Source organism: Hetaerina americana, unplaced genomic scaffold (genome assembly GCF_022747635.1).
Source record: "Hetaerina americana unplaced genomic scaffold, ioHetAmer1.1.p SCAF_7, whole genome shotgun sequence".
Classification (NCBI taxonomy): Eukaryota; Metazoa; Arthropoda; class Insecta; order Odonata; family Calopterygidae; genus Hetaerina; species Hetaerina americana.
This window is the reverse complement of record NW_027287316.1, coordinates 21,028,672-21,051,199: the sequence shown is the minus strand read 5'-3', so window position 1 is coordinate 21,051,199 and position 22,528 is coordinate 21,028,672. Positions and strand designations below refer to the sequence as shown.

Here is a 22,528-nt window from a genome sequence, read left to right as displayed (position 1 = left end):
AGATTCGCGATCGCGTAAACAAAAATCCATTATACGACAAACACATGCCCGATGAGTCTAATTGCGAACCAATAACCTTCAAACACCTATCAATTAAGATACTAAAGGCTGGTAACCTAACACCATCTGCCGCATGCCTCCTGGATGGCTATCAGTGTAAGGCTTAGGTGTAGACATAGATGCAGAGCAATACTTTCATTTAATTACAAAAAAATTTCATCACCTTTTCACAGCTTTCATGCCTAGTTTCTATTCTGTTATTTACGCCCAAAAATGACTAGAGTGACTGATATAAAAATTAAAATGTTTACAAATATTCTTTTTCCATAAAGAATAACTTTTTACAAATTCCTTTTCAGCTACCAAGAAACAAAAATATATAAAATGTGCGGTTTACAACAGGAGGAAACACCTGATGAAGAAGTGGTCACAAAATGCATTGGGCTGACATGATATAACCGACCTGAGTGACAATTTCTGTTTTATTGAAAAGCAAGAAAATGTAGGCACATACCTAGGCTTCATGTAGTTCGGTTGAAAAAATGGAAGTTTTCTTCAATTTACGAAAACAATAAATGGCCGTTAATGCTTATCAGCGGTTTATGTTCTAATAAAAATCATTTCAACGAGAATAGAGTACGTGTGACAACTATGTTTGGGTAATTAGTTTGGGAGCTTCGCTTTTCAAAAAGAGAATAATGGCGACTAAGGCTTTTAAAAAGGCACAGTAAACCTGAGTTTTCTTATTGGCGGAATCGACCCCCAAGATGTAATCAGAGAGAAAGAGAGACACTGTCACAGAAAAACTCAATTGCTCATTCTTCCCTCCAACAATACGTAATCATAACAAATTCAAACACATGCACTAAAATATATTTACTTAACGATAATCGTTTAATTCTTTAGTCAATAATTGCACAACGCACTTTGGCTAGAATAAGGATATACGTTCAAGTGGTATGTGTTATGCGTATATAGGTAGAATCTGGGTGAGTCGATAGATAGGTCGCCAACGTCAGATTGCCTTATACTATGTTTAAATTACACGAACATATTTTTCGAGCAGATAGCAGTATATGTATGCTTACGCATATGATGGGAGCATAAACCAGTTATTCAGGGGAGGAACTGCCATGAAACAACTGCATTTTTCAGCTTACTGATCCCACTAACTACAACACGAACTTCGAAAGCACTCACTAAAATAAGTTCAGTTAACTGCCAGCCCCGGCAATGGCGATGGAAATTGAAATAATTATTTTAATGCAATGCCGCTCAAATTTAAAAAACATTGAAAATACTATTACACACATATTTTCATGCTCCACAAAAAGGAATTAGCAAGATTATCCGAATAAAATCATTCCGACAGCAGCTAGTGTTCTTCCCATCAATGTAAATCATCTTCATAGTCCGCTACGAAAGTTCCCAGGAGGTGAACTACTATAGTAAAGGTTGTCACGTTGGAAACGGGAGAGTTTGCCAAGTTATTGTTTTTATACCCACAGATATTATTACTTGAATAATGATCTGTAATAGCCGCAGGGAAGTGACGCGTCTTGTTCTTACGAACGAATGATTTCACAATGAGGGACTTTCAATGCCGCCTGGCCAAAATAAACCACCCACAGGGCGCAACAAACTGAATGTGAATGATTAACTGCTTCATACTTACAATGCGACAATTTCAGGCTGTAAAAATCAGTCGCCTACCGAATATTTTGAAGTTTAAGAGGACACCTCGATAGCTTAACTGGCTAAAGCGTTCGACCGGACATATAGGGATCCGGGTCCGAATACAGGTAAAGGCGATTGATTTTTACCTCTTTGCACAAGCTTATTTTCTTCAGGCAAATTTCTTCCCGTGCATCAATTACATTTCCCACGTAAGTGCACCGAAAAAATAATCCCTAGCATTCCCCATGTCGAATTTCATTCAAGTGTACCGTAACACGAGACTATGTCACAGGCCAATGAAAAAAAACACGAGATTATGATGAAGGAAACAATTTAAACATTCTGCAGCGTTCAATTACTTTTTTGTGGTTGTCCTAGGCATCTTTATTACCTTTCCCACAAATGAGAGATGTGCCTAATCGTAAATTTAGTTGAAACATGTGGAATATTCGAGTAAAAAGTTTTGAGTTTCCCTCAGGGAATGATTGATTTAAATGCGGGAACGGCAGTCGTCCCAGTTGTGAGAGGGATTACGGCCATGCGATGATCACAAGAATAAGTCAAAGGCATTATTTGGAGCAATCAAATTGTTATCCAATTCCGAGGAGCCGTAGAATTTTACCGTTAAAAGGAATTGAAAAGGGGCAAAAAATATGTTTTTCCATTCCAACTACGATCACGTGAATGAAGAGTTAAGACATCGCCGTTTGGAAGATTTAAAAACTGAAGTAGCGCAACATAAATAAATATACTCGTGAATAGAAAAAAACTAGTGCAGGATATACGGTCTCGTAAGTTTTCTCGGCTGGCAAAGGATTAACGGAATAAGGAAAAGGATGTTGCCGACTAAGCTCCATCTCCCTCCCAGCCCCCATGCTGGCGAGAGCACGAATAGGCGATAAATTGCGCAACGAAGACGTCTTCCTCTCCAGCCCTAAGGGCGAAGCAAAAAGATTCTTGACCACCCCAAAGCATCTCTCGAATGGGAGAGGGCAGGAGAGGAATCAAGACATCGCTTGGAAGGAAAGAAGGAAGAAAATAAGGCGATACGGCTCGATGATAAGGAATTTTCTGCTTCGACAACTGTATCACATCTATAAACCAATTTGAAGTCTGTCTTGGACGTCCATCCAGTACAGACCGCTGCACATCCACGGGCCACGTCTCCGTGACAAACGCACAGGATAACGACTCTGATTTGAACTTTCGTGGAGATTCTCTGAGAATCGTAATAGAAGTAGCAAGAGAAGGAGATTAAGGCATTCGTATTCAACTACAAATCAGAAGCAAAAATACCAATGTCGAAGAAAAAAAGAGTGCTTCAGCTCGAACTGTAAATAATTAGGCAATGGACGATAACTTCACCTTTTATCGAAGTATAAATAAAAAGACGCCAGGGAAATTTTAATAACCAAGCGAAATAATGTCTTTAAAGTTTAACACTCATGGAAAATAAATGCATTTTAATACCCTTTCAACCACGAAAATATATCTCGCAAAAAGCCCTTCTGTCTCGTCGTGCAGCCATATTATCCAAATTTTACAAGTGCCATGACTCATAGATTCATAGCCGAATGCTTCTTGATTCTTTGCATGCATTTTATTTGCATTTTTTCCAAGATTAAAAAAAATTCAATTCACACACGCTGCTTCTCTAATAATTTCATTCCTACGGGCACAAGAATTTGCACAGCAAGGGTGTGCAAGCTCGGACAAGAATCGCTGTTGTGCGGAGACAAGTCGAGATAGGGCCACGATCAAGGCGGTGTTTTACTTCTCACAGACGCCGCTAGAAGGCAAAACCTCACCGATTGTGATCCGTCAAGCAGTCCGCACGTAGAAAAATACCAGTTTCATCTTTTTTGCACAGGCCTTGTCGTTAGTGAAAGGACGCCTTAAGATTATTTGCATAGGAGTCGCATCTGAAGTATTCTCAAACGAAATTGTTTACGGGAAACTGAACTCCGAAGCATGGCCTTAAAAGAACTAAAGCGTAGAAATCTACGTTTTATCGACATCACCAAGTAATAAAAAAATATCGCGTCAGTGAAATACTCTACTCGAGCCATCGATGTCACTGCATTAACGAATCGATTGAAGAATCTTAAATTGAATTCTGAGGAGGAGAAGACAGCATTTCAAACGGCCTAAATTATACGATGACATGAGCCAACATATATAACGTGCTCAGCCATATACATCGTCAACGTCAAACTGCGGCGGTAAAAATCACCGATCGTTGACAACTTCTCCAACTTCATCCATAAGTCCATCGATGGGAGAGTCTTCGAGCAGTCAAGTGGGCGTATATCAACGCGTTCGGACTACAGCCGATGTCATTAAATCCTTATGTATTTCGTTAAATATTAGAGATACGTAGTACTTGGGGTAGAAGTAGTACACTACGATATGTTCAAGACTCCAAAATTCAGTGAATTACTGTCTTAATAAATCCGTAAGACATAAGAATCCCCCTACTTTAATTGCGTGGGCTAGATAAATACGAGGGCCATCCGGAAAGTAGTACCCGTTCGTGAAATAAAGACACAAAAGTAAATATTAACAAACATAAAAAATTTTATTTGAAAGAGGATACTTTAAACTACTTCTCAACATAATCTCCAAGCAAATTAAGGCATTTGTCATAACGTGTGACAAGTTTCTGTATTCCTGCTGCATAGTCCTTCGCCGCCAGCTCATTGAGATACGCGAGGGACCCATCTTGCACAAATTTTTGCATAATGCAGATGGTGTTTAACAATTTCATGAACAATTGTTCGAGAAACATTGGGAAAATGCTCACAGATGTCATCAATTGTGACGCGCCGATCGTTCCTCACGAATTCGTCAACTGAGCTCACCAGTTGGTCTGTAATGACAGACGGTCTCCCCGAACGCTCATCGTCGTGTGTGTTCCCCCTCCCCATGTTGAAGTTGCGACACCACCGCCGAACAGACGACTCGTCCATTACATTGTCTCCATACACCTCCTTTAATTGGCGATGAATATCACATGGGCGAACGTTTCTTGCATTGAGGAATTTAATCACTGCCCTCACTTCACAACTGGCGGCGTTCTCAATTTTTTTAAACATTGTAAACAATCACAGAAACAACACAGGCAATGCTAGCGTCACGCAACTTGGCTCAGAGAAGGCAGACAAGCCACTGAAGCTATCTGACCTCGTCCAGCGGCTACTCGCGTCGTCAGCACTTCATGCGGCACGAACGGGTACTACTTTCCGGATGACCCTCGTACTATGACAGCACATTGCACCTCTTTGGCGCATCAGGCGAAGAGAATTTAAAAGTCCGCATTGACGTATATTGGCAAGCACGTACCCTGAAACAAGAATATTTTGATCTCCTGCCGATTTTACAGCCACCGTAAATATTAATATCTTCCAATTTACAGCATGCGGTGAAAGATGAATTGCGATATACGTACACTATCTCAAGAGTCAAAACTCCCCTTTTAGTGGGCACGTAAAAGAATAAAATGAGATGGATCTGACCATGAACATTATTATTGAAAGTAGAAGGGGGAAATAGTACCTAACAGAATTTTTATGACAGCTAGCCATTTATTATTGCACGTATTCATAAACTTTTTCATTGCGGACCGTAATTCTGGAGTCGCATTACGACGCGTTACGGGAAACAATGAAAACCAAATTTATCCGATACATTACATAAAATAAAAACGAGTATTCAAATGAAAGTACGGAAATAACTTAAAAAAAAGACGGAAAGAACTTGAAAACCGTCGAATTAAAGTATTCATTTAGGGAATTAATTTGATACAAAGGATATTCAGTAGGTTTATTTTCACAGGAAAAAAGTTACCGGAGAAGTTCTAAAAGGTTGAGAGGAGAAACTATGGTGGGATGAGGAACGAACAGAGTAACTTGACTATTAATTATTATGAAATAAAGATTTTAATTATGACGCCGAGGAATTACCAAAAAATATAAGCTTATCTAATTCTAACAGCAGACGGGAATAAACGGACAAAGTACAGGACGTGACAGAGACCTTACGAGAGGTCCCCGAAGACGCCTTCCAGGACGCGTACCGGTCATTGCAGAGTCACTGGAAAAAATGTGTGGCGAACCAAGGTCAGTACTTTGCAGAATTATTAATGTTTGTGTAAATCTGTTCAATAAATTACTTTAAAAAAACAATTGCATTAATTTTGGAACGCACCCTGTAAGAGGAACAGCCCTCAAAGTGATATACGTTTGGTGCCCGTGAATAATCCCGATCAAAACGATACGGAGGCCGAATTATTCAATACTTTTAGGAAATACCTTATTCTTTCGCTTTATTTTTTATGGGAACTTCATTAAAACTAGTCGCGAGAAATAAAGAAGTACGGAGAGGCCCTGCTACTCGCAGAGGACGCTGTACTCAGTACTCACGAGACCGTTCTCGGAGTTTCAAATAAATTCAGAATTAAAAGCACGTACATATATTAAAGGAGAAAAAACTCAACCGGGAGAGAGAGGCAAGGACAAACTTCAGAGTATTTCACACGGAATTCAGGTCAATTTTCTTCAGCAAAATCGCTTCCCAATTCTGTAATAGGAACGCCAAAGCATACTGTGTACAGATACGCGGACATGGATTATAGATTAGCAATAAAGTTTTCCGACTCTTCCGCATATTGCGTGCCTCGGGGTAGGGACAGAACTAATATTTCGACAGACAAAATGCATATATCAGCGTTAAAATTACAATCTCATTATCGAGCGCCATATCAAAATTATTTGATACATAAATAAATCTTGACAGCCTTTCATTTTTCATTGAAAACATTTGGATGCCCAATTACCGAATTCCTTCACATTATTCTCATGCAAAAGATAATGTTATGCACTCGGCATAAACAACCGGAGAGGATTTCGGACACCAATTATAATTGTAGAAATAATTCGGATTTTCTCCCTGTTCCATTTCAGGGACCCCGTGACGAACGGATGCGAGGGAGTTATTTTTTCGGGGGATTGTCTAATCTCGAGTGACCACGGGAACACGTATCCAAAGAGCAATAATTTTGTTAAGACGCATAATGTACAAGAAGGACACGTCAGCAGGACGAAAGGGACATGCAAAATAAATACGCATATGAGGAGGAAAAACCGTTACCAGATATGGAAAAAATAGTACTGAAAAGTAAAGATTTCTGTAGAGGAAACCGAACTTCGGACTGAAGACCTGATTATGATGAATTAATGCGTTTTCGATTAATTAATTAATAATTCGATTCCTTTTTTTCCAATTACATTATGTTTAAAATTTTACTTTGAAGAATCCGCACGAATATTCAAGGGCAAAAGGATACCTTTCCCCTTTACCATCTTCCCCCACTTGGTTCGGGAGCTGGGAGGGAAACTCACCTTTCATCATAAGGTAAAAAAGACGGATTTTAAGAAGTGGTAAAAAAGTGAAACGACAGAAAAAAAATTATTAGTTAGTGAACGCGATATTATTCATGGGAGGGATAACATTATGATAGAAATCATCCCTCCTTAAATAGATATCAAGTCAGATCCGCAAAAAAGTATCCACGATTATCTCAATTCGTTACTCTGATGAATAATCGACACCCACATGGACTGGGCAAGATATTTGTAGTATTTATAAGCAGATCTGCAATCACAAAACAATTTACTATGGTATTCCACAGTTTATAGTAGGTTTTGTGTAGACCCCGAACAATAAACCCTTTTTCAATTCCACATACTCTCCATTCCGTTCAACATTCCTATTCATTTCCTTCCACTACGCTTGTCGAACTTTCTCCCCCCATTACAGCCCTCAACATTCCATCGCCAACCAAAACCCTCTGAATAACATTTACTAAATGATATGAAAATACAATAGCGCATAATTCTAGTCCATGCATTTAATCGTGTGCGCAAGCCACTACAAATAATGCAGGTTTTTTTTCAAATTACTACTTCACCATTAAACAAATCGCATTCCATAACTCCAAGCGCGATTTGACTGGCAATTCACACTAGTTCCGAAATTACTTTTCGCGATTCCAATTCACGGGGCTTATCGCAGGTTCCTTATCTTTCGGGGAGGGTCCAAACCCTTTCACATCGGCGATTAATTCAGGAGAGAGAACCGAAACGATTAGCGAGCGTGTGGGACACCCAAAAGCAAATCAGGAGGCCGAAAGGAAAGCTATGGGGCTGGAGTTGGGGAAGGAGGGGATAGGGGGAAACGGGAGGCGGGAGAGAGGCATAGAAGTACAGAAAAGAAAAAAAAGCGAGGTCCACACCTTCGAGCGGACGATTTGAGTGCCTATCCAGCGCGTCACACACACGCATGCGAAACGAGGGATTCGGAGGGGGGGAGGAGAGGGAGAATGACGAAAGGGGAAGCGATTATGGGCTAAGAAGAGGAGGAGGAAGAGGACTTGGAGAGGGAGGTGAGAGGAAGGAATGGAAGGAGGGCGGGCGAAGAAGGGATAAACGACAGAGGGGGCGGAGAGGAAGGAATTTTCAAGGCTGCGGGAGTCTCTGTGATATTTGGGTGTGTCCCGGGCGACGACGGATGAAAGCCGGGGGGGCGCCAATGCTAGGCGCCGGGCACAGGCGCAAAAGAGGAGGAAGAGAGTGAAGGGGTTGGGAGAGGATGTGGTGGAGGGATGTGGGGGTGGGGGTTGGAAAGCGGGGGGGAGGGGTTAGAGAGAGAGAGAGGGAAGGGAATGGGGGAGTGGGAAGAATAATCGATAAGCGGCTGGCGGTGAAGGAGAGGGTGGGGTGGGGGGCAGGAACAAAGGGGGGCGGTGTGGGGGAAGTCTGGCGAGGAGTAGGAAGGGTTGCGAAATTTAAAAAAATAAAAAGAAATGTCGGGAGAGTTGGGAATGAAGAGGGGAGGGGAGTATTAAAGAGTAATGAAATGAATACAGATCCCCTTCTCGATGGGATAAAAATAATTATGATCTCAGCAGCTAAAAGTGTTCGGAAATATATCAGACTATTTTTTCATGAATATCCCTTAAAATCCGACGGAAAATCTAAAAATCTTAGTCCTATAGTGCTAAGAAATGCCAAGGGCAGCATAGGACTAATATTTAGCAATATTTAACAGGAAATGTACAACGTTTATTCGAATGAAATGGGTAAATACCACAGGCCAAAGGCAATATATGTATATAGAGATGATACACCGTCAAGGCATTAAAATGAGACCAATCCTCAGTTTTACAAAATCCTAAAAATCTTAACTCTCTTTCCGTCCCAAAGAGTGAGGGATTCTGTTGAAAATTAGACGAAAAAACGAGATGACTGCGTACTACGATAAAAAATTAAAAATACGATTAAAATAAGCGCTGAAACCCACAGTTTCCGGCAGTTTAAACGCTTTGGCCTGGGCACGGCATTCAAGGTCATGTATGTAATTGTTTATAAAATTATAATGAAAAATACTACTGTAAAAATGATCGAGAAAATATTCATCCACCTACAGTAAAATAAGATAGATGATTAAAGAATGTCATCATTATAATAGTTGTTTAATCTCAACTTCAAGTTTTTTATTCTCTCAGGGATGATTTGCATTGAAAATGCAGTAAGGCATAAGTATTTATTTAGTTTCCCAATCCCACTTTTTCCAGGAACACCTTACGATTCTCGAATAAAAAGCAATATTAAAAAGGTACAGATTATAATTAGGGTAATTAAGGGATAAAAGCCTCGGGTCACTGGCGTGGCGTGGGTCACTGTTACATATAAATTTCATTTTCTGTGATCTATTGTTAACATTAGCAATTAACCGGGAAGTATGAACGTACCATGGATATGAGTAGACTTTGAACGATTCAGTTCTAATTCCTGGTCTCATCAGGACAATTGTGTCAGGTTTCCCTAATATAAGAAATTTCCCTTTGGGTTCAAGCCACCACAGTCACCATGAGTAAACAGCCCGAGGGTAATGTACAAAAAAAATGAAGACTCCCTGTATACTTGCGAACCAGATCCTTAGTAAATCTCGGATAAGTTAGACCTAATCTTTAATGTCCCTTATGTGCAAGATATCACCCCCGTGAATATTTAATATGAGAATGAAAATAAAATAAAAATGTTCTCGATTGTTCGATTAGCCGTGATTTCATTATCACAAAACACTTACCAGGGAGCGACGGCTTAGATACCCATAGTTCTTCGAAACTTTTTAATATAAAATAATCAATAAAATTAAGCTAGGTACCAGGAAATAAATTATGATAATAATTAGACCGAATTAAGAATTTCAAACATTTAAAAGTCTGAGCTTACATGAATTTATGACTAGTCCACCCAAAATATTATATGAATGAATTCCAATCAGGCATCCATTTCCTTATAAACTATCAGGGGGCTTTTAAACTCAATTTCAGGAGGCCAGCTCCTGAAGGAATATTAGTGAGTTTATAACACTTACTTCAACGTATGAGTTTCCTCGATTAGTCTGAATACTAGAATCATTTGTTCAATCTATTACCCCATAGCATCATATATCATGCACAATAGGTGACTTTTACCTGCTCGTGTGCTTTGCATGCCTGGTGTTGACTTACACCCACTGCAAAACACTTTCCCGGGGGGTTGCAGGGAATCATGTAGATGAATTCTAAATCTAATCCTATGTAGAAAGGTAATTAGACTACAATTATTCCCAATGGATCTATTCCCATAGCCTCAACATTAACCTCGTACCTATTTTCCATTCTTTATGACTTGCATGGAAACTTCACAAAACGAGTGGCTTCCATCTTGCTAATTGGTCGGATTCTATTTTTTTATTTTGTTTTTCTCATAAATTAAGCCATTCTCTTCAGTTTGATTCCAAATTCTCGAGTCGGGGGTAAAAACGTTAAACTAAGAATTGCCAGGCAGATATTGCACACAATAATGGATGAAAATGTAAATTTCAGAAGTCAAAAAGTCATGTGCAGCCTTTGGATTAAACAATAGAACGTTAACCATTCTTTCCACATGGACAGAATCTAAAAAGAGGACGGCGCTGAAGACGCCAGCGCACGCTTCAACCACCCGAAGTCAGGACGGGCGGCGCGCGTCCAATATTCGAAGTCAGCATTTTCACAACCTGGCGCCGGAGAGCCTAGCACCCTGCCAGGGCGTCACTGAAGATTACTTGCAAGAAAACTGGTAGAATAATCCATGCGAGGATATTTGGCAAGAGCCCAGAGGAGAGAGGTCGCATCTCGCAAGAGATCTTACGACGACAAACACCGCCGGCGGAAAAATTTTCACTTGGCCCGGAGGTCATTACGCACCAGTTGGAATGGATCCCCCGAGCCTTTACGTGCCGGTATCGATCCGATTGAATTCGACTAGTCTAGTAACGGTTTGTGCATCTATAAATGCAGATCTTTTAGAGTTGATGAGGTAACCTGGTACTTCGGCATTGCGTGCTACGACGCTTTATTTACGCTGAAACTTGAGATTTCGCGTCATTCCTCCTCGTAAGTCAAACACATTCCAAACACATCCATTTTTAAAAATTCCATTTAACTTATCTCGAGCTCAGGATGTCCAAAGCATAGAATCCCTTCAACTGTGCGGCCAAATATGTTTCGATTGGAAAGATCTCTCGGAATATCAAACGTCAGTTGGAATACTAAATGAGAAGTCCTGCTTGGGTGAAAACCCAGCATACTCCGGAAATTCCGCATTCCTCATTTTTTCGTAATAAATTTGCAATACACTCCCAATGGAAAATTAAAAAAAATATCTTTGAACTCAAAGGAATAAAATCAATTTCGAAAGTTCGTTACACAGCCTTTATTGGGAAGGATGTAAATACAAACCAATGGAAGCAAGTGTTCGAAGGATGAGAAATCAGCTGGCTTAAATTCACGGTTGTTTCTGTCCTAAATTCCTGCAAAACCAAAAATAGAATGCACATATAAAGGCTTCACCTCCTCATCTCTAAACACAATACTTTCTCTCAACACAAAAAGTTAAACATTTACGCTGTGTAGTAGTTCAAAATAATGCACATGGGCATTGGAAACACGAAAATAGCATGTTTTCTCACTCGCTAATAGATAAATTCGTCCTGCGCGTAACAAATAGATTAAAATGCTCATTTACACACCTGGGGGGGAAGTGGAGGGTTCCTTGAAGGATCAAAATTTGTTTGTATGCTAAAGACGTAGGTTAGGGAAGGCGACAGGTGTATAAGCCTATTCACAGAAAGATCAAGGAGTCAAAGGCGGGGCACAAAGAGGCGAGAGCGAAAGGATATAATTTCGGGAGAAATAGGATATTGAATAGAGTGATAAAAGCGACGGTGGTGTGTGGGCGAGAATGGAGAACTGGAAAAGAAGGGAGGAAAGGGCTCTGCGGGCTGAGGGCGAAGATACGAAAACAACTGCGCAACGTGCTAAGAGCGCGACAGGGCCACGACGTAAACGAGAAATATAAAATGTATGAACACTAATTATTACGTCGCACTGAGAAAGTTTTTGGTCGGACTCGGAAAGCCAGGTCATTACTCATCCACATGGAATGTCGAAACACTTCTCCAAAAGTCATCACCACAGCCAGAGCAATCAAACAAAGGTTGGTTTGACAGTGAGAATAGACATTATCTCCTACTGATTCATACGGCATGTGTAAAATATACATGATGGGGTGGGAGGTAATTCAATTTATTGGTTTTCCAGAAAGATCTAGGTTTCAATTAGGGACATACTCGATCGTAAGCCATCGAGAAAAACGGCGTCCATTTTTGCACTTAGCATATCCAACGTGAATAGGGTTACAAAATGCATTAGTTGACAACATCGGCTGGATTCTAAAATAACATTTATTAATGGAAAAGCTCAGAAAGGAACGCCCTGATTCGATCCCGATAACCTCCAACGGGCGGCTTATTGAACTAAAAGAACTAACATCTTCTTCCGTACTGTGATTTCTTCACATTTGCCCCGAGCGTTCTCTAGCTTCTCAAAGTACGGGGATGTATATCGCTGATTGCGATTATTACGACGTGCCATGCGAAAATTAGACCATAGCAATTCTGCATTATACCTGCTTAAGCAACGACCTTCTATTATCGCCCTTCTACATCCCTTCACCTCTCCTTCGATCATTTTTTCAATATTATTCAAAGAACTTTATATGAATTTTCCCGATTCTAGCAACCTATCTTGCATTCTATTTTCGTTCTTCCTCTCATCTATTCATTTTATCCATCCTTCTTCGAACATAATCCTAGTAAAGAACCCCCATTAACCCATGTCCCGTTCTCTCATTCACCAAGTTGCTGAGGAAAAGTTGACAAGGACGGCAGAAGGCAAAAAAAAACTTCTGCCCCACTGAAAAAAATAATGCATTGACCCAAGTAGAACGAAGCACTTTTAAAAAAACCTGCACGTTCTTCGCAAACAAGAAGAGTTTTTATGTAATTATTTTAATGTACTGATTGAAATGACATAACAAATTAAGTCATCCATGAATTCGCTTTTAATATCGATTTTCCACCTTTTTACTATAGGTAATCTTATCACTCATCATAGGCACGGAGACAGAATTGTTAATATCACAAATTAAAAATTCTTGAAAAAAATCACTAAACATTAAACTGTTACTACTCTTGCAAACGCGAAATCGAGTTTATATTATCAAATTCAATACACTCACGTTTCCTCCCTTATTTAACTCACAAGCAATACTTCATTTCCCAGTCATCCTTTTTCAGGTGCCTACGATTCAAGTCAAATACTTTTTGGCATTTGTGGCTCACATGAGCTATCGATGGATGCAAACACTGCGCCTCGTTTACGACCACGGTACTCGTCCTCGTCTTTAGCTCTCCATCTCACTCGCCCCTCTGTCCCGCCCGCGCAAGGGCTGGTGACGATGAGCTAAGAGAGAAGATTGCGTCGCGCATTTCCAAGAAATGTATTTTCAGATTAATTTCGACGTTTGCCTGCCTCTTTCGTTGGAGTCGACCCACATTCTGAATCCCTCATACTTTCGGTAAGTATTTCCCGAATAGCTTACTTGGATCATTATTTTATATTGCACAGCCTCGCCTCCGTCTCAAGATAAATGGAAGAGTTTAAAGAATGTCTAACCTGTAAAACTTCAATTTACCTGCACGAGCAAAGCTAGCCACCGTTTGCCAATCATATAGGCTACCGAAGCAACCGGAAATCGACACCAAGAACAGTTAGTCAAATATCTATCTACATTAGAAAAAAATACATTAGACTATAAAACGATAATGTAAGTGACGAAATCAATTCAAAAAAGAGAAAATCTTAATCATTCCGTGGTAAGGGAGTGATGCTTAAACAATTTCAATTGGTGGTATTAAATATTTAATGTTCCATTAATGCCGCAATGGGTGATTAAGTTTAGTTAGTAACTTGGCGATGAAGTTGGGTAATTTAACACACTCAGCTAATCATTGCCGAGTATATTATAAAATGAGTTGGTTTTCGAGAAAGAGGGAAGCTAAGTTGAACGATAAAATAGGTCATAAAATAGAGCAAATGGAACAACCTTTTCTGGAAGTATTTTCCACCAAAATGGTCCACATGGTAGGGACATAAGAAGAAGAATTGTGTTAGACAAAGAAGCTTTCACAAGATAGAGGGTGACACACGGTAACAGGAACGTTGAGTAAGGATGTTAAGAAAAGGCCCATCAAAACTTTGATGTGGAGCTTGGTTTTTTTACCGGGCGGAGACATGGTCATTGAAGCACGATGATTGGCGTAGATTGGAGACTTTTGAAATGTGGGTGTGGAGAATGATGGAGGAGGTGAAGTGAAGAGAAAGGAAAGCAAACGAAGTTACTAGGAATGGTGAAAGAGGAGATAGGATTGTTGGAGGAGAAAGGATTGTTGGCGGAGATTCAAAGGAGACAGGAAAGGTGAATGCCAAGTATTTTGATTGGTGGTGAGCTGTTAAAGATTGTGATAGAGGGGAGAAGGTTAGGTAAACGAGGGGGCGATATGACATATATGTTGGACGGAATGAAGGGAGGAAGGAAGAACGCAAAATTGAAGAGGAGTTTATTCATTGTAGTGTCATGGAGTCAGTGTTTTGCTAGGATGGGTAAAGAAATGCATCATCGTTCCAACTGTGTTCATCCGAAATCCAAACTTTCCATCCATCCATTCAACCTTAAACCTTAAACTACCAAATAATATTAATAATTTCCGCCATAAGACCCGTTTGGTTGACAACACCGAATTAAGCATAATTAAACTCGTTACGTTATATCGCCCCGAAACACACTCTCACTCTATCTATCAAATCCGTCTCAGTGAATTTAGCTGCATTACATATTATGCAAATATGTAGTCTTAAGAGTAAATTACCTATTTAGAGGCAGAAATTTTGAAAACGGCGAGAATGTATAAAAGAAATGATGATGAAGTACGGGAGCCATCGTGTAAGTGTATTTTAGTATTCCAATTACCATATAAATTACATGGAGGCTTTAATCCCCACGCCACACGTGACGATGTTATTATACTGCTTTGGCGGAGTAAACGCCAAAGTTGACTGAGATACATTTTCTATTACACGAGAAAAAATACATGTTTTATTAGATTTCTTAGAGAAGATTCTACAGTATAATGTTCAACGCACTTGGGCTGGTACATCGTACCTCCATATTAAAACTCTTCTCCTTTATTAAAAAACTCTTGGGTAGGATACGACACAGTAATTTAGCTCCCAAGAACTTTAAATGTAACTTAACACCACTCTGGCTTCAACCTGTTCGCTGCAACGAGCACAGCTTAGACGGACGAGCTTGCAAATGAAAATGTTTGCATATATTAATAGAAGATAAGAAATAGGCTTACCCTAACATTTTTGAAAGTTTTTACCCCAAAAATTACAATTTTCTCCAGTTGTAAATTTCCATGAGCGCAGTTGCCACAAAGGGATGCACCGTGGGAGGCACACACTAACCCGTGCCACTCCCTCGCAGAGTACTGGCAACAGCGCGAAAAATTCCTTTCTCGTCTCTGCCTGAGGATGCTTGCTATCTTGGCGGACTCATTTTAGAAAATTAATAAAAATCTGCATTAAATATTCGGGAAATTTTGACTGTCCACGTATTATTTATTTCGTACCGTGGTGCCGTTGACGAGCTGGTGACAGCACGAATTATGAGTCTCAACAAATTGTACATGCAAAGAGATAATACAATTTTATTAATTGTTTTATAACACTAAAACAGTTAATTTGCATAGCCAGCAGATCTGGCAAACAAGCAATATGTCGACGGCACTGTAAACATTTTCTCCGTTGTCTATGAAGCACCGAATTCGCTGATCCCTACCGAGAGTTTATAGAAAAGTTAAAAAATAACCCTTCTCACTCCCAAATGACCACCTACACATAAATGAATTCTACCTCAGTTGACGGAATTTGGAAATTCACAGTAATCCTAGTAATAACGCACTTGAGTAGTACAGTGTAAGTCCTACAAATACACGTATGCTGTATGCTGTAAATACTTGTATACTGTAACCTATCTATGTCTACACAATACCCCGGAAGCTTCCGCAAGGGCGTGTGGCGGGGGGTGTTAGATCACCAACTATACATGCAAAATCCCAATCATGTCACTTCTAGACTGTATTAAATAACATTTCCTTAAGCCGTAAAAGGAAACTTTTTTAAAAACCTTTTTTTTAAAACCGTTTTATGGCTAAGAGAACTAAAATTTGATACAATCAGTCTAATCAGGCCGTAAGAAGCTCCATTTATCCTTTCCATGTCACCTTTACACAAATATTATTTGGATCATGCACTCGAAAAATGTTAATCACGCGAAAGAAAGTACTTACATGAAACAATATTCAATAACACGATGCGTACATTTAAATCATGCCGCTGAACATTCAAAAAGATGGTTCTATTAAATAAAAAACAAAATAGCATGCAGGATATGACCAACATAGATAAACTGCCAATTCTAATTATCTGCTACGCTCTAATGGTATTCCATAAGGGCACGAGGCAAAAAAACGATATATTAAAACTATCCGTTCTACAACAATAATAATAACAATACACGACAGCATGCTGGTTAATAATTACGAAGTTATTCAAAAACTAAAATGAATATTTTTTATTCATACATCACTCACAAATATTCGGAAAAACGTGGAATATTTATGAATATTCCAGGATTTCCACATTTTCCAGTCTGGATTAAAACTACATGTCATTACATGGGTAGAAGACGTAGTCCGAGTGAAAAATCGATCGAATTTTCAAAAAAAAAGGTGTAGAGTATCTCTATAAAAGGCGCGTGAGAAAACGTGATGATTGGTACGTAGATTGGGAAGACGGGACACGAGAGACGCGAAAGGTCACGAAAGATGAAAGCGGAGTAAGGAAGAAAGAATGGAGGGAGACGTCCGACCGCTATGGCTGGGGGAGGACATAAAGTAAATAATGACGGCGGAAGATTAAAGTGGCACATGGGTCGGGGCTGGGAGGTGAAGGAATTTCGCGAGAAGGGTCGTGGCTGCGGGAACGAGATGAAATGAAGGGGAGAAGAGAGGATGAAAGAAGCAGCAGAGGAGTACTTTAAGGTCGGTAAATGCTCGACTTAGGATTGTGCGATACGATTACATACATGTAAATCGGATACTACATCAGTGTGGGCGTTTTAAAGACAAGAGAGTGACATGGCATGCTTCCACGTGTCAAAATTTACTGTACAGATATTCATCACATATTAAAAAAAGAGGAAACAACCGAATATATTTACTTTTTTGGACTAAAATGATTTCGCCAAAAACTCCCATTTATTTCATGATGCATATACGAGAGCAAGGTGAAAAGTTCTCGGCCCAGCAATGAAAGACTGCGATTTTCAGTTAAAAAATTATCACACTTTTCCATATAATCTCCCTTGACTTCAAAACACTTGGTCCAGCGTTTCTTCAACATCAGTATTCATTCCCGGAAGTGAGAGACTAGATGACAGTGAAAATATCTATCTCAATACCCTCTCAACCTAAATATCTATACCCTCTCAACTTCTTCATTGGACGTGGCGCGCTTCCCCAAAACAAATTTCTTCAAGTTTGGAACAAATCGAAGTCTGAGGGTGCTAAATAAGGAGAATAGGGAGCGATGGCCGAGCAAAACGTACCCCAAATCCCGTAGTTATCCCATCGCCAACGCACCTTCGTGAGCAGGTGCGTTGTCCTGGTGAAAGATGATTTTTTTTTCTTCTTCAAGCCAGGCCTCTTGTCGCGAATTTTGGCATCCAGCAGCTTAGGAAGGTTGGCCTTTAATTATTTAGCCTTTTTCAAGGTAATCAATGAACAGGATCTAGTATTTCGCATTCCAAAACACACTGGTCATGATCTTTCCAGCAGTTGCGATCGACTCCGCTTTCTTTGGCGCTGAACAACCGGCTTCCACCCACTGCTTCGACTGCACGTAGACACGTTTGCCTACAAGTGCTTGGATATCGGAGTAAATATGTACTCAAATGCAATTAAAAATTAATAATTGAGCAAGTATTTCTGTTGCCCCGCCACACGCCCTTGCGCAACGGTGTATTGTACCTTTTGATGATTCTGGTCGGTACAAACAACATAATGCTGACGCTCATTTTAAATCAACAACAAAAACTGACGAACGTAGCGGAAGGTCACCGCTGAAAGGGTCCAGTTACAATATTACAATACAGCAGTTTTTTTTATTTGAAATTATGTCATTCATGTGTATACTACACCTACGCCGTACCCCGCATACCGCCCAAGAGGGGTACGGCAGTGGGTGCAAGGTCAATAGCCTTCAGTTACTAAATGCATAAGGGTTTTAGGTTAGTGGTTAGCAGACAATATTATCGGCCGTGTTTTTTTTGTTGCATACACCTTTGTTTTTTTGTGATCGCAAATTGTAAGAGGAAAGAAAGAGTCCCTGAATCTGCTGGTTCTGCGGTCTATCTCCCTTGTCTTATCCGAATGGTCCAATCCGCCGATATAATGAGGAGCGTTTACAAATTCCTTCGATATCATACATGTAGTTTGAAGTGATATCTACGTGAAATTTATTTTCTGCTAAGGTTTCCAAGCTCATCAGTATAACTTTGTGCATGCCTCCATGTACTAATACTCGTTTTTTAAATATCTGGTGACCCCAGCCACCTCCATCAAAGCGAGAATACGACTATGATATATCTATCATAGATATAGTAATTATAGGCACTTCTACAGAATTAAATTTATCTACAAAATAAAATTAACGTCCCAAATAATTATTTTTCATTGATCAACACCATGGTATTATTTGCATTATTTTTAATCACTACTAAATGCAATTAAACGATAAATCGTTGCAATAATAAAGACGATACAATTATTAAAAATCTAAATTTGCGTGGTTCAGCCACAACTTTCCTAATAGATTACATTTATCCGACTTTTTGGTTGGTCCAACTAAACTCTTTTCTTGTAATGTAGGAGGATGTACATATAAAAAAGGGCAAGAAGGAAAAGAGGCCATGGAGAAGAGGTTTTGTTCTCTCTCCGAGTGCGGTTATGAGGAGGAGGTCAGCGGGGGAGAGAGGAATGGGGGGAAGAGGATGGAGGAGAAGAAGAAAGACAGAGAGAGAAAGAAAGAAGAGTGGAGAATGGTATGTTTTCACGGCTGGATTACCCGACGAAACTGAAAGGGGAGAAGAAAATACCCGAAGATGGGAAAAGGGTTTAAGGCCGGGATAAATGGAATGAGGAATCGGGGGACGAGGGGCTGCTGTGTGGGGTCCACCGGTCGGCTGTGGGGGCGGGGGGAGTTGGAGGGGGTGTGGCGAGGGATGTAAGGGCGATGCAGGGGCATGCCGATGGAAGGGGGGGGGGAGAGGAAGTGTCCCCTGGTGAAAAGTGAAAGCGAAAATCGGGAAAGTGCGTCGGAAAACGGCGAGGGGAAACTTGTGTCAGAGAGGAGTGGGCTGGGATAAAAAGGAGTGAGGGTGGGTGGGTGGGTGGATTATTGCTCCGGAGGTGGCGTCTGAGGGATTTAGGGACGCGGAGAGTTGGTTGGTAGGGCGGAGGAGGGGGGGGAGGAGGAGACGGGGGCGACGCTGTGAGAGAAAGGAGCAGAAGCATAAAAAATGGGCGAGAACTCCGCGAGGTCGCTGTATACCTTAAGGATTAGATATACGAGAGGGGAATAGGAGAAGAAGCAATACAATCCGCAAGCAGTGCTGAAGGAAGCGTACGCGGAGAGAGGGAGAATCTTTTGGCGAAAAGTAGCAAACAAAAATCCCACTGCGATTTATATTTGCCACTTTCTAGCAGACATAATTTTCCTACGTCTATGTGCTGCTCGGAAAGCCTCCGGGGGAAGCGGGACGGATGCGGAGAGAAGCCGCCGATGATTAAGATCAGTAATGTGAAGGGCTGAATCATGTGCGTACTCTATATAAATTTAAAACTCGCCAACAATTAATACACGGCTCATACCCATTTACATATTAATAAAACCTACGTAGGGTTATGACATATGGTCGGCAATATCCATTGTGCACAGTTAGAATACATTTAAATAAACTGACACTTCATAAAGTGAGTCATGTGTCATAATCATCATCAGTATATGTACATATCCGAAGATTAGTCGAGTACAGTCCTACATTTGCAGGGCACCTTGCAAGCCTCCACAGGAGTTTGAAGCAGGGGGTAGTTCCACATAGGGTAGAATAATGCTGAAGTTCGCCTGTTCCCTTTTTTATGTTTAACACCCTGTACTCCCCGTTACGGCTCTTCCATCCAACATATCCTCTTTACGTGGCCTACGTATTTTTCCCTTGTTCCTCGTTGATGAGCATTTTCTTTGTCATGCTCCCAACAAAGTGGGGACCAAGGTGGCCAATTAAGTATCCGCATGAAACGTACGAAGATGGAACATGGATGCAATGGGGATGAAAAAAGCGAAGAAGAAGCATTTGAAGGTAAGTTCAAGCGTGTTACTTTGCTATAACAGGAGGTATAAGACAGAAATTGCTTGGTAAATTCATTTTAAGTTCCGTAAGTACTACAATAACGACGGTACAATCTAATAATATTTTCGTATTCCTAATATTTTAGTTATAAGTTATGACATTAAATGTAGGCTTCTGATATGAAATAAGCTTACCAATTTTTAAAGTCAACAAATGAGTGGGAAAATTAATAAACGTGAAAGAAGAGGAAAAACCTAGTTCCTGTAAGCATCACTGATAAAGTTAAAGATAAAGGACTAAACGGAAGACCTTCCAAGGTAGCATTAACGTCACTATATTTTAATCTCAATGAGATAAAACCTAAGGAGCTACGTAAAGCATAAGGTAAAATTATGCTAATTCCAGCTCGATAACTGATTTTTAATCCATTCAAAACAATTTTCAATGAAAACCTAAAGCGGGACTATAGTGTTTTTCAATAGCATTGTAAACTGGAATGCATGTTTTCATCATATAATGTTTTAAAATGTGGAAGTATCTGTGGATTAGCAACTCTTATAAAAATTATTCGGCATATGCCCTAATCATTTTGCTTTTTGCTATTGCATCTTTCTTCTGACTTTAAAAGAAACCTTGGACAGTGAAGTTAGTGTTTTTCGCATTTGTACCAACAATATACGGTGCCAGAGTGCCAAAATACGATTTCCACTAAATATGTGGAGGGGCCAAATTTTTCACCGAGAGACGATAATTTGCGTCACTGCCAATAAGCACAATATACGGCACCTTGTCACAAAACCGTAAAACTTAATTTTCTGAAACAAATCTAGTTCAACCTCCAAATTTATTATTCTTTATGCCCGCGGAAAATTCCGCGACATTTCACTGTTGTCCTCAACGCTCTATCTGAAAAAAATTGAGTTTAACCTCCCATCTTACAATTCTTTAAGCTCACGTAAAATTCAGTGGAATTTTATCTTCGTTCTCAACGCTCTAATAGCACATGAAATAATTAAATTTAAGTATCTCCCGCGGATAATCCCGAACGAAATAAAAAATATGCCAAAAATTTTAATCCGTATCGGTAAGTATACAGATACACCTAAAAGAACGTTTTGTGGGAGAGAAAAAGAAAAGAATTATATACCACCATGCCAGAACCACTTCGAGATAAACAACAACCTCTCCTTAGCATCAGTACGCATCAAATCAGTGGGTAAGGGAAGAAGATTCTATGAACCAAAATATATCCGCGTATGCTCTTACACGAGTGTAGAAAAATAAATAAATGTGACAATTAAAACTGTGCTTGAAAATTCAAGCTAAATCCAATGGTTTCAACGGATAAAAACTTCCTTCCACAAATTCTATCGAGAAACCCTGTTATCCTAATATCCCCAGCCACATGAATTCTCTGGAAGGTTGCCGGTTAATGGTTTGATGCAGGACTACATTGCTTTGCCTCGCTATGAATGAGTGGAAACCCGAACCAGGTCGGGTGAGACGAGGGACGGAGAGACAGAAAGTGAGAGGAGAGGGGTGGAGGGTGTTTAAGCCGAACGAAGTGGAGACAGAAAGGGAAAAGGTGGAACGGGAGAGGCGGATGACGCAAACAGAAGGGCTCAGGGCGTGCGTGTGTGCTCTGGAATAGGGATAAAGGGTGAAGGGCGAAGGTGGAAAGCGGAAGAGGGAGGGTGACAATGAGTGGAATGAAGGCCGGGAGGTCGTAAGGGATGGAATAGGGTGGGAGAATTTGGACGGGGAGGATTAACATTGAGAGGGGCACGGAGAGCGAGAGAGATACGTAGGTTGCCCAGAGAGAGAGTGCGTGTGTGAGACGGATACACAGAAAAAGATAAAATGGAAATTTATCTATCTACAACCTA

General features: G+C 40.2%; 1 protein-coding gene across 1 annotated transcript in view; it reads right to left on the bottom strand.

The window, feature by feature from the left end:
- LOC139696564 (uncharacterized protein DDB_G0290587-like) overlaps positions 1 to 22,528 on the bottom strand; it is a 496,865-nt gene that overhangs the window by 208,734 nt on the left and 265,603 nt on the right. The window lies entirely within an intron of this gene.